Raw genomic sequence first — 12,474 nt, 5'->3', positions numbered from 1 at the left:
TTGTGTGCAATTTGCATGACTGACTTGCAACGAATGCTCCACGCAAGAGCTTGTTGCCAGAGAAAATTGAAATGTCTCATTATACCTTCTAACCATAAATACCGCAACGGAACGTTTTTACGAGAATTAGGCAGTATTGATTCAACCCCAGGACCTCCACACAAATGCCGGCTTCTTCACACTGCGGGGATCATCGTGTCCTGCCAGTATTTGTCTGTAATAAAGCCCGTTGTTGGGGGTGAGACCATTCTGAATGGTGCGCTGGATCTAATTCCCACAGTGGCGTAGGCTTGTGCACTCCCAGGCACACCCATGTGAAATCCATAGATTAGGGCCTATTAACAATTTGTTCAATGTGGCTGATTCTAATCAATGAACTGTAACACCAGAGTAAATTTTTTTGAAGTTATTGCATTTATTTGCTTAACAAGAGCAGTTTTAGACAGTCCACTTGCCTAATGCAAGCCATCAATAACAAACTTTTCGATACCAAATCAACACTGTTTCGATGACAAGAGGCACTCAGCTATAAGCCACAGTTGTTTTGAGAAATATGAAACTATACGTAAGTAAAATATAGTTAAGAAACTAATATCCATAATGAAATTTTAAAATCATTCAGTTTGCCGACTGTATTCAATTGCCTCAAAAAAGGAAGCAGCTTAATGTTTCTTCGAGCACGTATTAATATCCAATAGACCATTTACGAACATAAGGTGCCAAAAAAATATAGGACAGATAGAGATAATATTTTCACCCAGTTTTATTTATTGTTTTAAAAAGATGAAAAAAAAAGTGATGCGTTTCCAACTCAAACGTCACTATAAAGCAAGCAAAGGACAAAAAACAGTAACATGAAACAGTCCGGTCTAAACTCATCTCCACCCATGCATAGCCCACCACTTGGGAAATAACGCTAATGTGAGGTTGACCACATCGCCCTCCTTACTTGGCGGCAATGTCTGGTTGACCATAGCATTTTGTTCAGATGTGCTTGTCACTTTGCGCTAAGAGGGCCAAGCCAGGCGAATAATCACAGCAACAAGGGGCACACTGGGAATTGCTAAACGAAATGGCTACTAATGCAGGCAGGGACAACAACGAGGTTAGAGGATCTCGTTTATGTCCAATTACAACTGTGCAAGAGTGGGAATGCTTTGTGGTCCCAATATTTAACCATACATCTTAGGTCTATCACCTAAGAGTACACTTGGGCTTAGGACTCCCCTTAATTAAACAATGTATGCTTTTCTTAGTAGCGGGGCTCTAATTGAGGCTGATTGCTAGACACAGGAGAAACATGCTTTGAGCAAAGACCGATCTGAATTGGGGAAAATTATAATCTGTCCATATAGGTTAGACTTACATCAACCACACACCTGCTGGATGAGAAAAAAACTGCTTTACGGCAGTCTAGTGAAAGGGGGGGAGGGGGTCATCGGCACAGAGCTATCCAACTAGACAATGATTCAAGATAAGCTGAATGTAGTCAGATATCACGCTAGCAACTGCTCTTTACAGCCTGGAGCAGGATTTCCTCCAATTAACGCTCATTTTGAATTTAAAATACACGCATGGCTGACTTGCAGCTCCCCCCCAACAGCACAATAAATTGGCTGGCGGGGGGGGAAGAAACCTGTCACAGGAGGCGCTTCTTATGAAATCAGGGGGGGGGGGCGGGTGAGGGTCTGCCTGTCAACCAAAAGATGCCGTGACCTGTACAAACAGAGGCCCAATGGCTGTACTGAACAAATAACCACTATTACAGGCAGGTGAGGGGGTCAGTGTGTGTGCGTTTGAGTTTAAGCACATGCTAAATTCACCACGAGTCTGAAACTGAGACATAAGCACATGTAAAAAACATGATTTAGTGACTATTTGCACAATGAGTCATCATTCTTTTTCCAACTGGTCTTTTAGTCGATTTTAACCTCAGAAAACTCTGATCAAACATATATGCAAACAGTTTTCAAAATATGCTTTGGAACTAGAAAAAACAACACAATAAAAAAAGAAAAAATGATGATGAAAAAAAAAAAAAATAAAACAAAAAAAAAAATAAAAAAAAAAAAAAAAAAAAAAAAAGCAAAAAAAAAAAAAAAAAAAATTACACTGACATACTAGTACACAACTTTTCATCTCGTGGAGGGCAATCTAAATCAAAAAAAAAACAAATACAGTAAAAAAACAAAAAAAAAAATAAAAAAAAATAAAAAAACGTTCTGGAGGATGAGAATTAAGTGATCATACAAGACACACACTGACCCCTGATCTTCCTTCAGCACTCCCCCGTTCACAAACACACAATGGTGTGGGAGAAGAGGGCACCTAACGCATCTGTACTCGGAGGGCTTGGACACCTCACAGAGCTGACCCTTGAAGTCTATGTCAACGGTGAAGTCCAGGTCTCTCTGCAAAAAAAAATACATACAGAAACAGGTTAAAAACAGGACACTGGATAAACACCCAGCTTTTAAACCAAAGAACAGTACAGAACACCATGAGACAGAACAGAAAAGTAATCATTTCTAGTTGATAATTTACCCAGGAAAAATAGGAGGGTACAGAGACTTAAAGACACTCAAACCAAACAGAGAGTATAAAAAAAAAGGGTGAGCTTGGAGACTAAAAAGGTGTCCTAACAAACTTAGACAGGAGGGTTTTCCTCTTACGTTGTTTTTGACATTGGGCTTCATGTTGATGTTTCCGAAAATTTCCTCTCCAGTCTTCACAGTCAGATAGTCACCAGGTAGAATACAGTCTGCTTCCAGTGGTATAGGGGACTCTGGACCTGGGGAGAGAAAACAGGACAGGTTTAATATGACTTCAGTAACAAAAAATATCCCTTAAATCAATAGGAAAACTACAGTGCAGAAACGGTCGTACATTATCTCCAATGTAGTGATGACATGCGCTTCATTTACCATAGTACTTCATTTATGAGGATTCAGTGAACAAATCTATTATGCTGTGCAGACGGTTTACTGGGCGCTGAGCCTAGACTCACTGGTGGAGAAGCCCGTCTCTCTTGTGACAGCGCGTGAACTCGATGTTGAAGTAGGTGACGAGAGCGTGGATGTAATCATTCCTCTTCACTGCAGGCAGAAGGCGAGGTGAAGGAAAGGTCGTCGATCTTCACTGTGTAATGTCCACCTCCTGGATAATAGTAGGGGGGGGGGGGGGAGACGGACAACATGAGACTCCGATGACAAGAAATGCAAAATCCTGTTTTAACTGGTGGGATTAAGTGGATATGTGGTGCCGACACAAAAGTCACAATAGGTTCAGTCAAGTAATCAGATTCCATAGTGGGCAGCAGACTGTGTATTGGGGGAGGCTGCTGAGGCAGTGTGATTGAATCACCTTGATGAGGCAGGCGCTGCTGACAGCTGTTTGGGGTCCACCACATCCACCAGGGGCTCCTTTGATGGCCACCTCCTTATATCAGACATATCAAATCCGTACACACTCCCACCCCTGTTACAGAGAAGATATGGGGTTACACACCACACCTGGGCAGATGAAAGTTTAAAAATACTTATATTAAATTATTGGCTGGGCATTTATGTCTTCCTTACAAAAAACATGGTTGGCTTGCTAGGTCTAGAAGTGCACACTTCAAGTCCAGATTGTTAGCTAGCTAGAGCAGAGCTGATATGGATAACTACAACAAGGGTGGCAGGTAGCCTAGCGATTAGAGGCAAACCAGCAACTTGAGGGTTGACAGTTCGATTCCTGGAGAGTTGCTGGTAACAAATCCTAGATGTCATTGCACAAGGCACTTAACTCCCCAGGGACCCAGTGTGGCATCTACCGCACCTATCCAAAACCTATGCATCTTTTGGAGCAATTGGATTAAAAGCAAGTGAAATTTGGGTTGGAACCTTGTGCAATCGACCAATACAGTGATCTTAATAAAAGCACAGTACAAGTAAATGTTATTCCGAATTGTTGCTTGATGGTCTGTAATATGCCTTTGGCTCCTTTGACTCAACCGTGAGCGTTTATCTGAATCTGCTCGATAAGGTCCGCGACAGTCCTTCACCACAGAAACGATGACAAACACACTCCTTTACTATCTCCTCTTGAACAAAAACATGGGTACAACGCTGGCCAATTCGCACCAACTACATTACCAAAAATTTAGAGGAATTCTCACAGTGGATTTTATAGTCCTTGTACTGTCTGTCCTCAAAGCTGTGACATACAGGGTAGCCCTGTCTGGGAAAATCAGGCCCTCTGGTTTCTGGGGGACAGAAAGGGAGAGGGGAAAAGAGCATGGCATGTTAATACACTTGGAATGACAGCTTAGCAGGCTATTCAGAGGCCTGACATTTAGTGGCTCTGGTGGAATCATGGCACAATGACTGCTTTGTGGTGTGTGCACGTCACTCTGCATGGGGTGTTGAGTCTCAAAGAGGGAAGCCAACTCCAAACAGAAAGTAACTAATCCAATACACTTCAAAATAGCATAATTTGATCTGACTGAATATTGATACAGCACACATTTATCCATGGTAAGGAAAACAGTTGAGTTTTAGAGTACACCAGTGCTTAATATCTGAAATGTTCCCAATAGGTACACCCAGCATGGTGCTGACGAAGCCCACTGGAAGAGGTTTACTTTATGGTCAATTCCACAGCAAGTCAGGAACTTGATCTCCTAAAAGCCTTGGTATATGACCAAAACAGTTTAACACATGCACTTGTTCCTGAAGATTTCAATAGAGAGCAATTAAGACATTCAAACAAAGCATTTAAGTCCATTCCATAATGTACTAATTAAATATACTGACAGGAACATACCAGCCACTTGTCCCTTGCGTAGATGACAGTGTTGAGCATTGACTCATAGAAGAGGCAGTAGCCCATCCACTCTGAGATGATAATGTCAACTCCCTCTACAGGTAGGTCCACCTCCTCCACCTTCCCCTTGATGATAGCAAGTATAAGATCAAACTAAATGGGGGAGAAAATAGGGATGATTACAACATATACCATAACATTACCTCAAGCCAGTTGAACCATTGTAAAGGACAAGGTGACTGAAATCTGAAGTGGCAGGGGGAAAGTATTGACTTACTGTGGTCCATTTTGTTGGCCTTGACGATCTTCACAGCATAGTCAGAAATACTGCTACACTCAATCTGAAAACACAAAAGCAGAGATTAGAGAGCAGGCCTTTGAGTGTATCAAGTAATGACAACTAACAGAACCATGGTGTCCTTTTGTGAACCCATCAAAGCAACTGTAACCTACTGGGAATTCATGAGCTTTTCTATGTGTTCATTTCAAAGCAAATAAAACAGGTCTTGAAGCAAAGCATTCAAAAACAGGTATGCCATAAAAACAGGTATGCCTTACACAATATGGTATGACAATGGGACATAATCACACAAAGAATTGTGAAGGTGCATCACAAGTTCTGAAAGTACTAAAGACTTGACAGTGCATGGCAGTAAATGAGGTATGAGTCTCCTCCCCGTTCACAAACAAGGTAGGGTTACTTACGCCTATGACTTTCTTAGCACCCGCTTTGGCTGCAAACATGCAGAGGATGCCAGTCCCTGCCCACATCCATAACACCACCTTATCCTTGAACAGGTGCTTGTTGTGGAACATTGAGTTCCTGTAGGTCAGGGTGCGCACTTCATCTTTCAGCATCTCCTACAGAGCAGGACATGAGATTAGTTAAGGCAACGCTTACCGAGGTGAGTCACTCCAACTGGGATATAATACACATGCTTGAACATTTGACAATGTACCACCCATCTCAATAGCCTCATTGTATTTTTCAGATGTGATGACCACAATTCAGTTTATAGCAGTGTGGCATGGGTCTTACATTTCAACCATCTTGTGGTACCAACTTCCTCACCAAACAAACATTTTAAATGACAATTCTCCTTTTTCTGAAAATACCTACCTCATGGATACCGAAGTGGGCATATGAGTCAAAGTAGTAGTCCTAGAAGTCATGTCTTCTGCTGCAGGCTTGGCCGAGCTCTCCCCCTGAGAAATCTCACCAAAAGAGATACCAGTCACAACCAACCCCAGACTGGCAATGACCATTTGACATGTATGAAGGTTGTCCAGCCAAACCAGTTACAGCCAGGTAGAACATGCCGATATAAAATGACCATTGAATAGATGGTGTTTAGTAATGACTTTAAGATTGCTCAAAAAATAAATGTTCATGGGACAATACTTCAAACGAGTTAGTTAGATTTGCGAGTACGGGTGTGTGGTGTTCAATTCGCGTAGTTGTAGCTAAGCCCAAGTTCAGTGCATGAAGTATTATTTTCTCCGAGCACAAAGGGGGAGAGAAAGCACATGGTGATTTAGGCCTTCACTTACTTACATGTAACATTGGGACAGCAACTAAAAAAGGTAGAAACGGGTAATCGAATGGCGCGCACTGAACACAACGTTACTAGCGAGCTCGACTAATTAATTAAATGAGCTATGCTTTATTCAAGGATTGGCAGGACAAACAGCCATTAAAAAAAAGCTGGTTAAAATAGTTAATAACTCATCCTGGGCTGCCGGCTAGGTAACGTTAGAAGCACAGATTAGAAATACCTAGTTAACACCAATGACTAACAATTATTAATGTATGTAGTTATCGAAACGCATTTGATGGATTAAAACGGACCTTGGGCTACATAAATAAAATGCCGGCAAATTGAGCCAGATTTGCTTTGTGAAACGCTAGTTACATTGCTAACCTAACACCCATGCGGTCTAACCCCGAAGTGCGAGTTAGCGATGGCTCACAACATATACTTCTGTCATACTAATCAATTTCCCAAATGTATTCATAATTCAGTGACTAGAATTATATGACAACCGCGTATAGACATTAAGAGTTCGCTGTGCTAGCAAACACGTGACGACAAAATGAATGAGCCTCGCCGTGTAGGGTGCCTGGCTAAAATGGATGCTTTGATAGTGAAGTGCGTGTGTTCTCTAACTAACAGGCTCCGCGGCCTACAATGACATTGGAAATATAGTTACTTTAGCTTTGTGAAAATACGTACATTTCAAGCTACAGAAACAAATTATACGTGGTTTAAAATGTGTTACACCGCTACTCGACCACACCACTGCGCTTACCTCCATTCTGTCCGTAGTCTCCGCCATTCAATTCCGTGTGGGCATGGACGCAGACGTACAGTGGTATTAAAACGCACACCTTTGAGCCCCACCCTTTGACGCAAAATACGGTTCCTGATTGGATCCGTGTTGATGGCACCTCCCAAACGACAGCCCCAGTTTCGCATAAATATTTCTCATTGGTTCACACTTTAACCTCAAATTCAGCTATGATTGTGGTTGGCTAAAACTGCTGCAATTCTGTCTAAGGAAAGGTTATTGGATTAAGATCTTTGCTTAATCTATCAAACAAACAAAATGTAGGCAATGCTCGTCAATAACTAAGTATATGACCACTAGGGGCTCCACGATGGCGCAGCGGTCGTACGCTTCGAACACACCGACAGTGCATTGCGCAAAATAAACCCAGAAAAAAGAAACTCTCCTTTTTCAGGACCCTGTCTTTCAAAGATAATTCGTAAAAAATCCATAATAATTTCACAGATCTTCATTGTTAAGGGTTTAAAACCACTGTTTTCCATGCTTATTAATGAACCATAAACAATTAATGAACATGCACCTGTGAAAAATCATTAAGACACTAACAGTCACAGTGACAGTAGGCAATTTAGGTTCACAGTTATTGAAAATTAGGACACTAAAGAGGGCTTTCTACGGACTCTGAAAAAACACCAAACGAAAGACGCCCAGAGTCCCTGCTCATCTGCGTGAACGTGCCTTAGCATGCTGCAAAGAGGCATAGGACTGCAGATGTGGCCAGGGCAATACATTGCAATGTCCGTACTGTGGGACGCCTAAGACATCGCTACAGGGAGACAGGAAGGACAGCTGACATCCTCGCAAGTGGCAGACCACGGTAACAACACCTGCACAGGATCGATACAATCCGAACATCACACCTGCGCCGACAGGTTATAGGATGCAACAACAACTGCCCGAGTTACACCAGGATCGCACAATCCCTCATCAGTGCTCAGACTGTCCTCAACAGGCTGAGAGAGAGGCTGGACTGAGGGCTTGTAGGCCTGTTGTAAGGCAGGTCCTCACCAGACATCACCGGCAAACTGGACCAGACGGGACTGGCAAAAAAGTGCATGGTTTTGTCTCACCAGGGGTAGATGGTTCAAATTCACGGTTTATCGTTTAAGCGAATGAGCGTTACACCGAGGCCTGTACTCTGTTCAGGGACACATTATTCAATTTCTGTTAGTTCACGTATGTCATAGTTGTTGGCAAGTCAGTTTAATTAAGGACAAATTATTTATCATTTACAATTGAGGCCTACCCAGCCAAACCCTAACCCAGATGACACTGAGCCAATTGTGCACCGCACTACAGGACTCCCAATCACGCGGTTGTGATACAGCCTGGAAATCGAACCAGGTCTATAGTGACACCTCTAGCACTGAGATGCAGTACCTTAGACCGCTGCCGCCACCTCCGGAGCCCCACTTGCAATTGCAAATGTTCTTATGCACCTTTATTTGAACAGGGAAGCGTTGCAGTGGAGCCAACAGGCTAGGGACACTGAAGCAAATATGGTATCAGGGATGTCAAGGGATTTTTAATCCACCAATGCTCTGGAAAACTGGCCCTAAAAGAGTCAGAACAGATCTTCAGTTTGGAGGTCTCCTCTAAAGATGGAAATTATTACACCAGAGGACGATTAAACACTCACAAAAATAGATTAATTAACCTGACCATTGACACATCATCAAATCAATGTATTTCACATTACAATTGGTAATAAATAAGTTTTAAAAAACTGAGTTTCATTGGTATGCTCAATATTAGGCTTTAGTTTCAATTTAGTCAAGCGCTTCATTGTTAAATATTTGCAGAAAGTGCAGAGCAGACATTATTTGATTGAGGCTTAGCAGTAGAACTAGCTAGTAAAAATATGAGCATGACTAGAGAAAAGTTAGGCCGTCATTGTAATATTAATTTGTTCTTAAGTGACTTGCCTAGTTAAATAAAACTAAATAAGATTAAAAGAAAGGTGAAAGGCAAAGGATGGACACATTTTATGGGGGGCAAGAAACCAAACTTACTTCAGTTAAAAAGCCAGACTCCATTTATATAAAACAATTGTATTATTTTCTCTCAAATCTTTGTCATTAAAATAATATGCCATGTGTAAAAAAAGGGTCCAACTTTGAGATGAGCAAATCGTCAACATTCCACCAATCAGTTTATTGTGTTAGTCGTGAACAACATTAGTGTGAGAATCAAAAGTGAAATCGGGCGGTTCACCATCAAAATAAAAGTCCCCATTGAAACTGATTCAAAACTGATAAAAATAGTTATAGTCATGGCACAAATTGGACTAGATAATTCAACAAAAAAAGTTTGGAATGTTGTTATGTATTATATATATATATATTTAATTGTATTTATTTTTTACCCCTTTTCTCCTCAATTGATAGTTACAGTCCTGTCCCATCGCTGCAACTTTGCCATAACGGACTCAGGAGAGGCGAAGTCGAGGGCCTGTGCGTCCTCCGAAACACAACCCAGCCAAGTCACAGTGCTTCTTGACACAACACCCGCTTAACCCGGAAGCACCAATGTGTCAGAGGAAACATCTTACACCTGGTGACCGTGTCAGCGGTGCATTGCGCCTGACCCGTCACAGGAGTTGCTAGTGCACGATGTGACAGGAACATCCCTGCCGGCCAAACCCTCCCCTAACCCGGAAGCAGCTGCGACAGAGCCTGGACTCGAACCAGGTTCTCTAGTGGCACAGCTAGTGACTTCGACCACTGCGCCCTCGGGAGGCCTCTGTTATATATATAATATATAAATAATGCAATTCAGAATTGCATTGGGGACATACTTTATTATTACTGTTCAGCCTAAACCTATGGATTGTGCACCAATGAAAATGGTGTATCAACCTACTCTCAGTTACACCCACAGAACACAACTATGTAGAGTTTACACAACTATAAATAGCATCTTAGCTCTTATTGCAGGATTTTTGATTGTGGGAAATCCCCTTTCCAGTCGGTCTATATGTGGTGTATTGGCCATTCACATTGAACTGTACAGCCTAACCTATGGATTGTGTACCCATTAAATGGATATCAGCCTACTCAGTGACACTTACAGAACACAACTGTTAAGAGTACACAAATATCAGCGTTTTAGCTCTTTATGCAGGACTCCTGCAAACACACTTAAATCATGCAGCAATCATTAAGCCTCACCAGTCAACCCTCATGTTGTGGCACAAAGTCGTATTGAACCGTAAAGTTTGCCATACCGCGTGCTATAACTAGCCACGAAAAATAAAGATATTAAGCAGCGAAAAGAGCGTCTACGAGTAATTTTTCGAATAATACTATTGCGATATGTGTTCTTGCTAAGAAGTCCCACCCGAGGGCTGAGCTGCAGCATCATCTTATGGCACCCCTATGCACCGCCATGTGCTGTGCTTGACCACGACATGACGGAACTAAATATTTTCCCACAGAATTTTCGAAGGCAGACATTGCGATGTGTAATAAGAGTGTGAGGGGTAGTGACGTGCGTTTAGCGCGTGGCGTGCCCCCCTGGCATGTCTTGTTTTGATGATAAACTTGTAGGTTCGACTTGTGTCTGTATGGCGACAAATCTCTTTAAAAGTCAAGTTTTGGAAATAAGAGTTATTTTTGAACCCAATCGAAAAAAGGTGGACTTAACTAGATGTGTTGAAGCGAGAACATGTTGGCATTTTGGTGAAAATCAATATTGGGCCATGCCCAGGCATCTTGGGTATATCTATAGGCCTCCACCTCTAGTTGACATGCAGTACACCTGAACCACAATATCGAGAGGACGTGATTGTGGCGAGTAGAATTCGTCCACAAATATATTTAACCCGTCAGCATGGCCACTCCCCCAGCTTACGCGTGTTGATGTTCATACGCCCGGCCTCACTTCATGATGCTATACTAACAAGGATAACCGCTTAATCCTTGCTTCTTATGGTCGACCGATAGATCCTCTACAACATATTTACCAGTTCAGTCTGATTGTCCGATGTTAAGTTTCTGTGACAATCAACTTTTACTACCCATACTACAAAGTTCCTAAACAGTAAATGGCTTTTTGTGTTATATTCTCGGGATTCTTAGTGGGCCGAGCCAATGCAATGGAGAGGGAATTGTTGCATAGAACTCGATGTGAATTTTTTGTTTAACACGTCTGTATGCGAAACTGTCCCAGTAGTCTTGTTTGCATCCTAGTGGCCGACTCTGTGATGCCCACTCTCCCTTTTATCGTGACAATGCTTGCATGCAATGGATTGCTTTGTATACCTGTCAGATCAAATTAATTGGATGCTCTGGGTCCTACACACATACCAAAAAAAGAATGTAAAAATGTGATATTGCATCTCAATATTTGAGAACCTATCTCCAATGGACATGCTTGGCAATCGGAGTCTGCAAAAATCTTAGCTGATAATGTTTGATCTCAAACAACTAAATAAATCCCAACCAATTGCTATGTGCTTTTATTGATACACTTGGGCGTGAGCAATTCATCAATGCTAGCTGGACCCCCGCACAAGATTGTCAAGACGGCCCAACGCATTATAAAGTAATACTCAATGGATCCATACGTCAGCGTTTATCAAAAAATGTTGTTGGGTGTAATCCAAACAATCTTTGCTCTAATTGTCTGTTTAATCCTCCACCCTACACATTATTTAATCCTCTTTCCTTGATTTAAAAATGGCTGAATTCTAACACCAAAAGATCTCTCCTAATCCGCGACTCAACGGTGTTGCTCAAAGAACCTTCGAAAGGATTGTATAAATCTTCCAATACAAATCACAAGTAGCAAGTTACATCAGCCGCTGTTGACTCGAACATAGCAGGTCGGCTTAGAAGTTTAGTGAGCACTAGAATAAGCAGAGACATTGATGGAAGACGGATCACCAATCGTGCAGAAACACGTTACGAGCATACTTACCCTCCGAACAATATTCCTTTGTATCAGGTCTTCTTTCCAACGCAACGGTCAATAATTGCTTTTAAAATCTTGTTGTATTGACCAACAGATCATCCCAGGAGGAGTTTCCTCTTGATTATTATCGATTTAACTCGCTCGTTAAGTATGTCGTTTTTTTATTGTGTTAGATTAAAATTCGTCTCACTATGAAGCTATCCGATTGGGTCCTTTAGCGCAGCACTAGTGGGTTGCGTAACATCATTCCTTCTACGTCAACACTTTACCTGCCTCCTTCCGGCTCATGGCAGGCGCATTATTGTAATGGTGTTTGACATGAGGGAAGAGGACGAGGCCTTCGAACTTGAACAGGTTCCCTTCCTTGAATTTTGACCAACTCGACCGGCAATAAAGCAACAGTGA

The 12,474-nt window shown here is 42.0% G+C and overlaps 1 pseudogene; it reads right to left on the bottom strand.

Annotated features, from left to right (window-relative positions):
- Positions 1-4,985: 4,985 nt before the first annotated feature.
- On the bottom strand, positions 4,986-7,143 carry LOC111981748 (protein arginine N-methyltransferase 1-like; annotated as a pseudogene).
- Positions 7,144-12,474: the final 5,331 nt, after the last annotated feature.

Source organism: Salvelinus sp. IW2-2015, linkage group LG20, assembly GCF_002910315.2.
Source record: "Salvelinus sp. IW2-2015 linkage group LG20, ASM291031v2, whole genome shotgun sequence".
In the NCBI taxonomy this organism is placed as follows: domain Eukaryota; kingdom Metazoa; phylum Chordata; class Actinopteri; order Salmoniformes; family Salmonidae; genus Salvelinus; species Salvelinus sp. IW2-2015.
The sequence above is the reverse complement of the archived record's forward strand: the minus strand, read 5'-3'. Positions and strand labels throughout refer to the sequence as shown.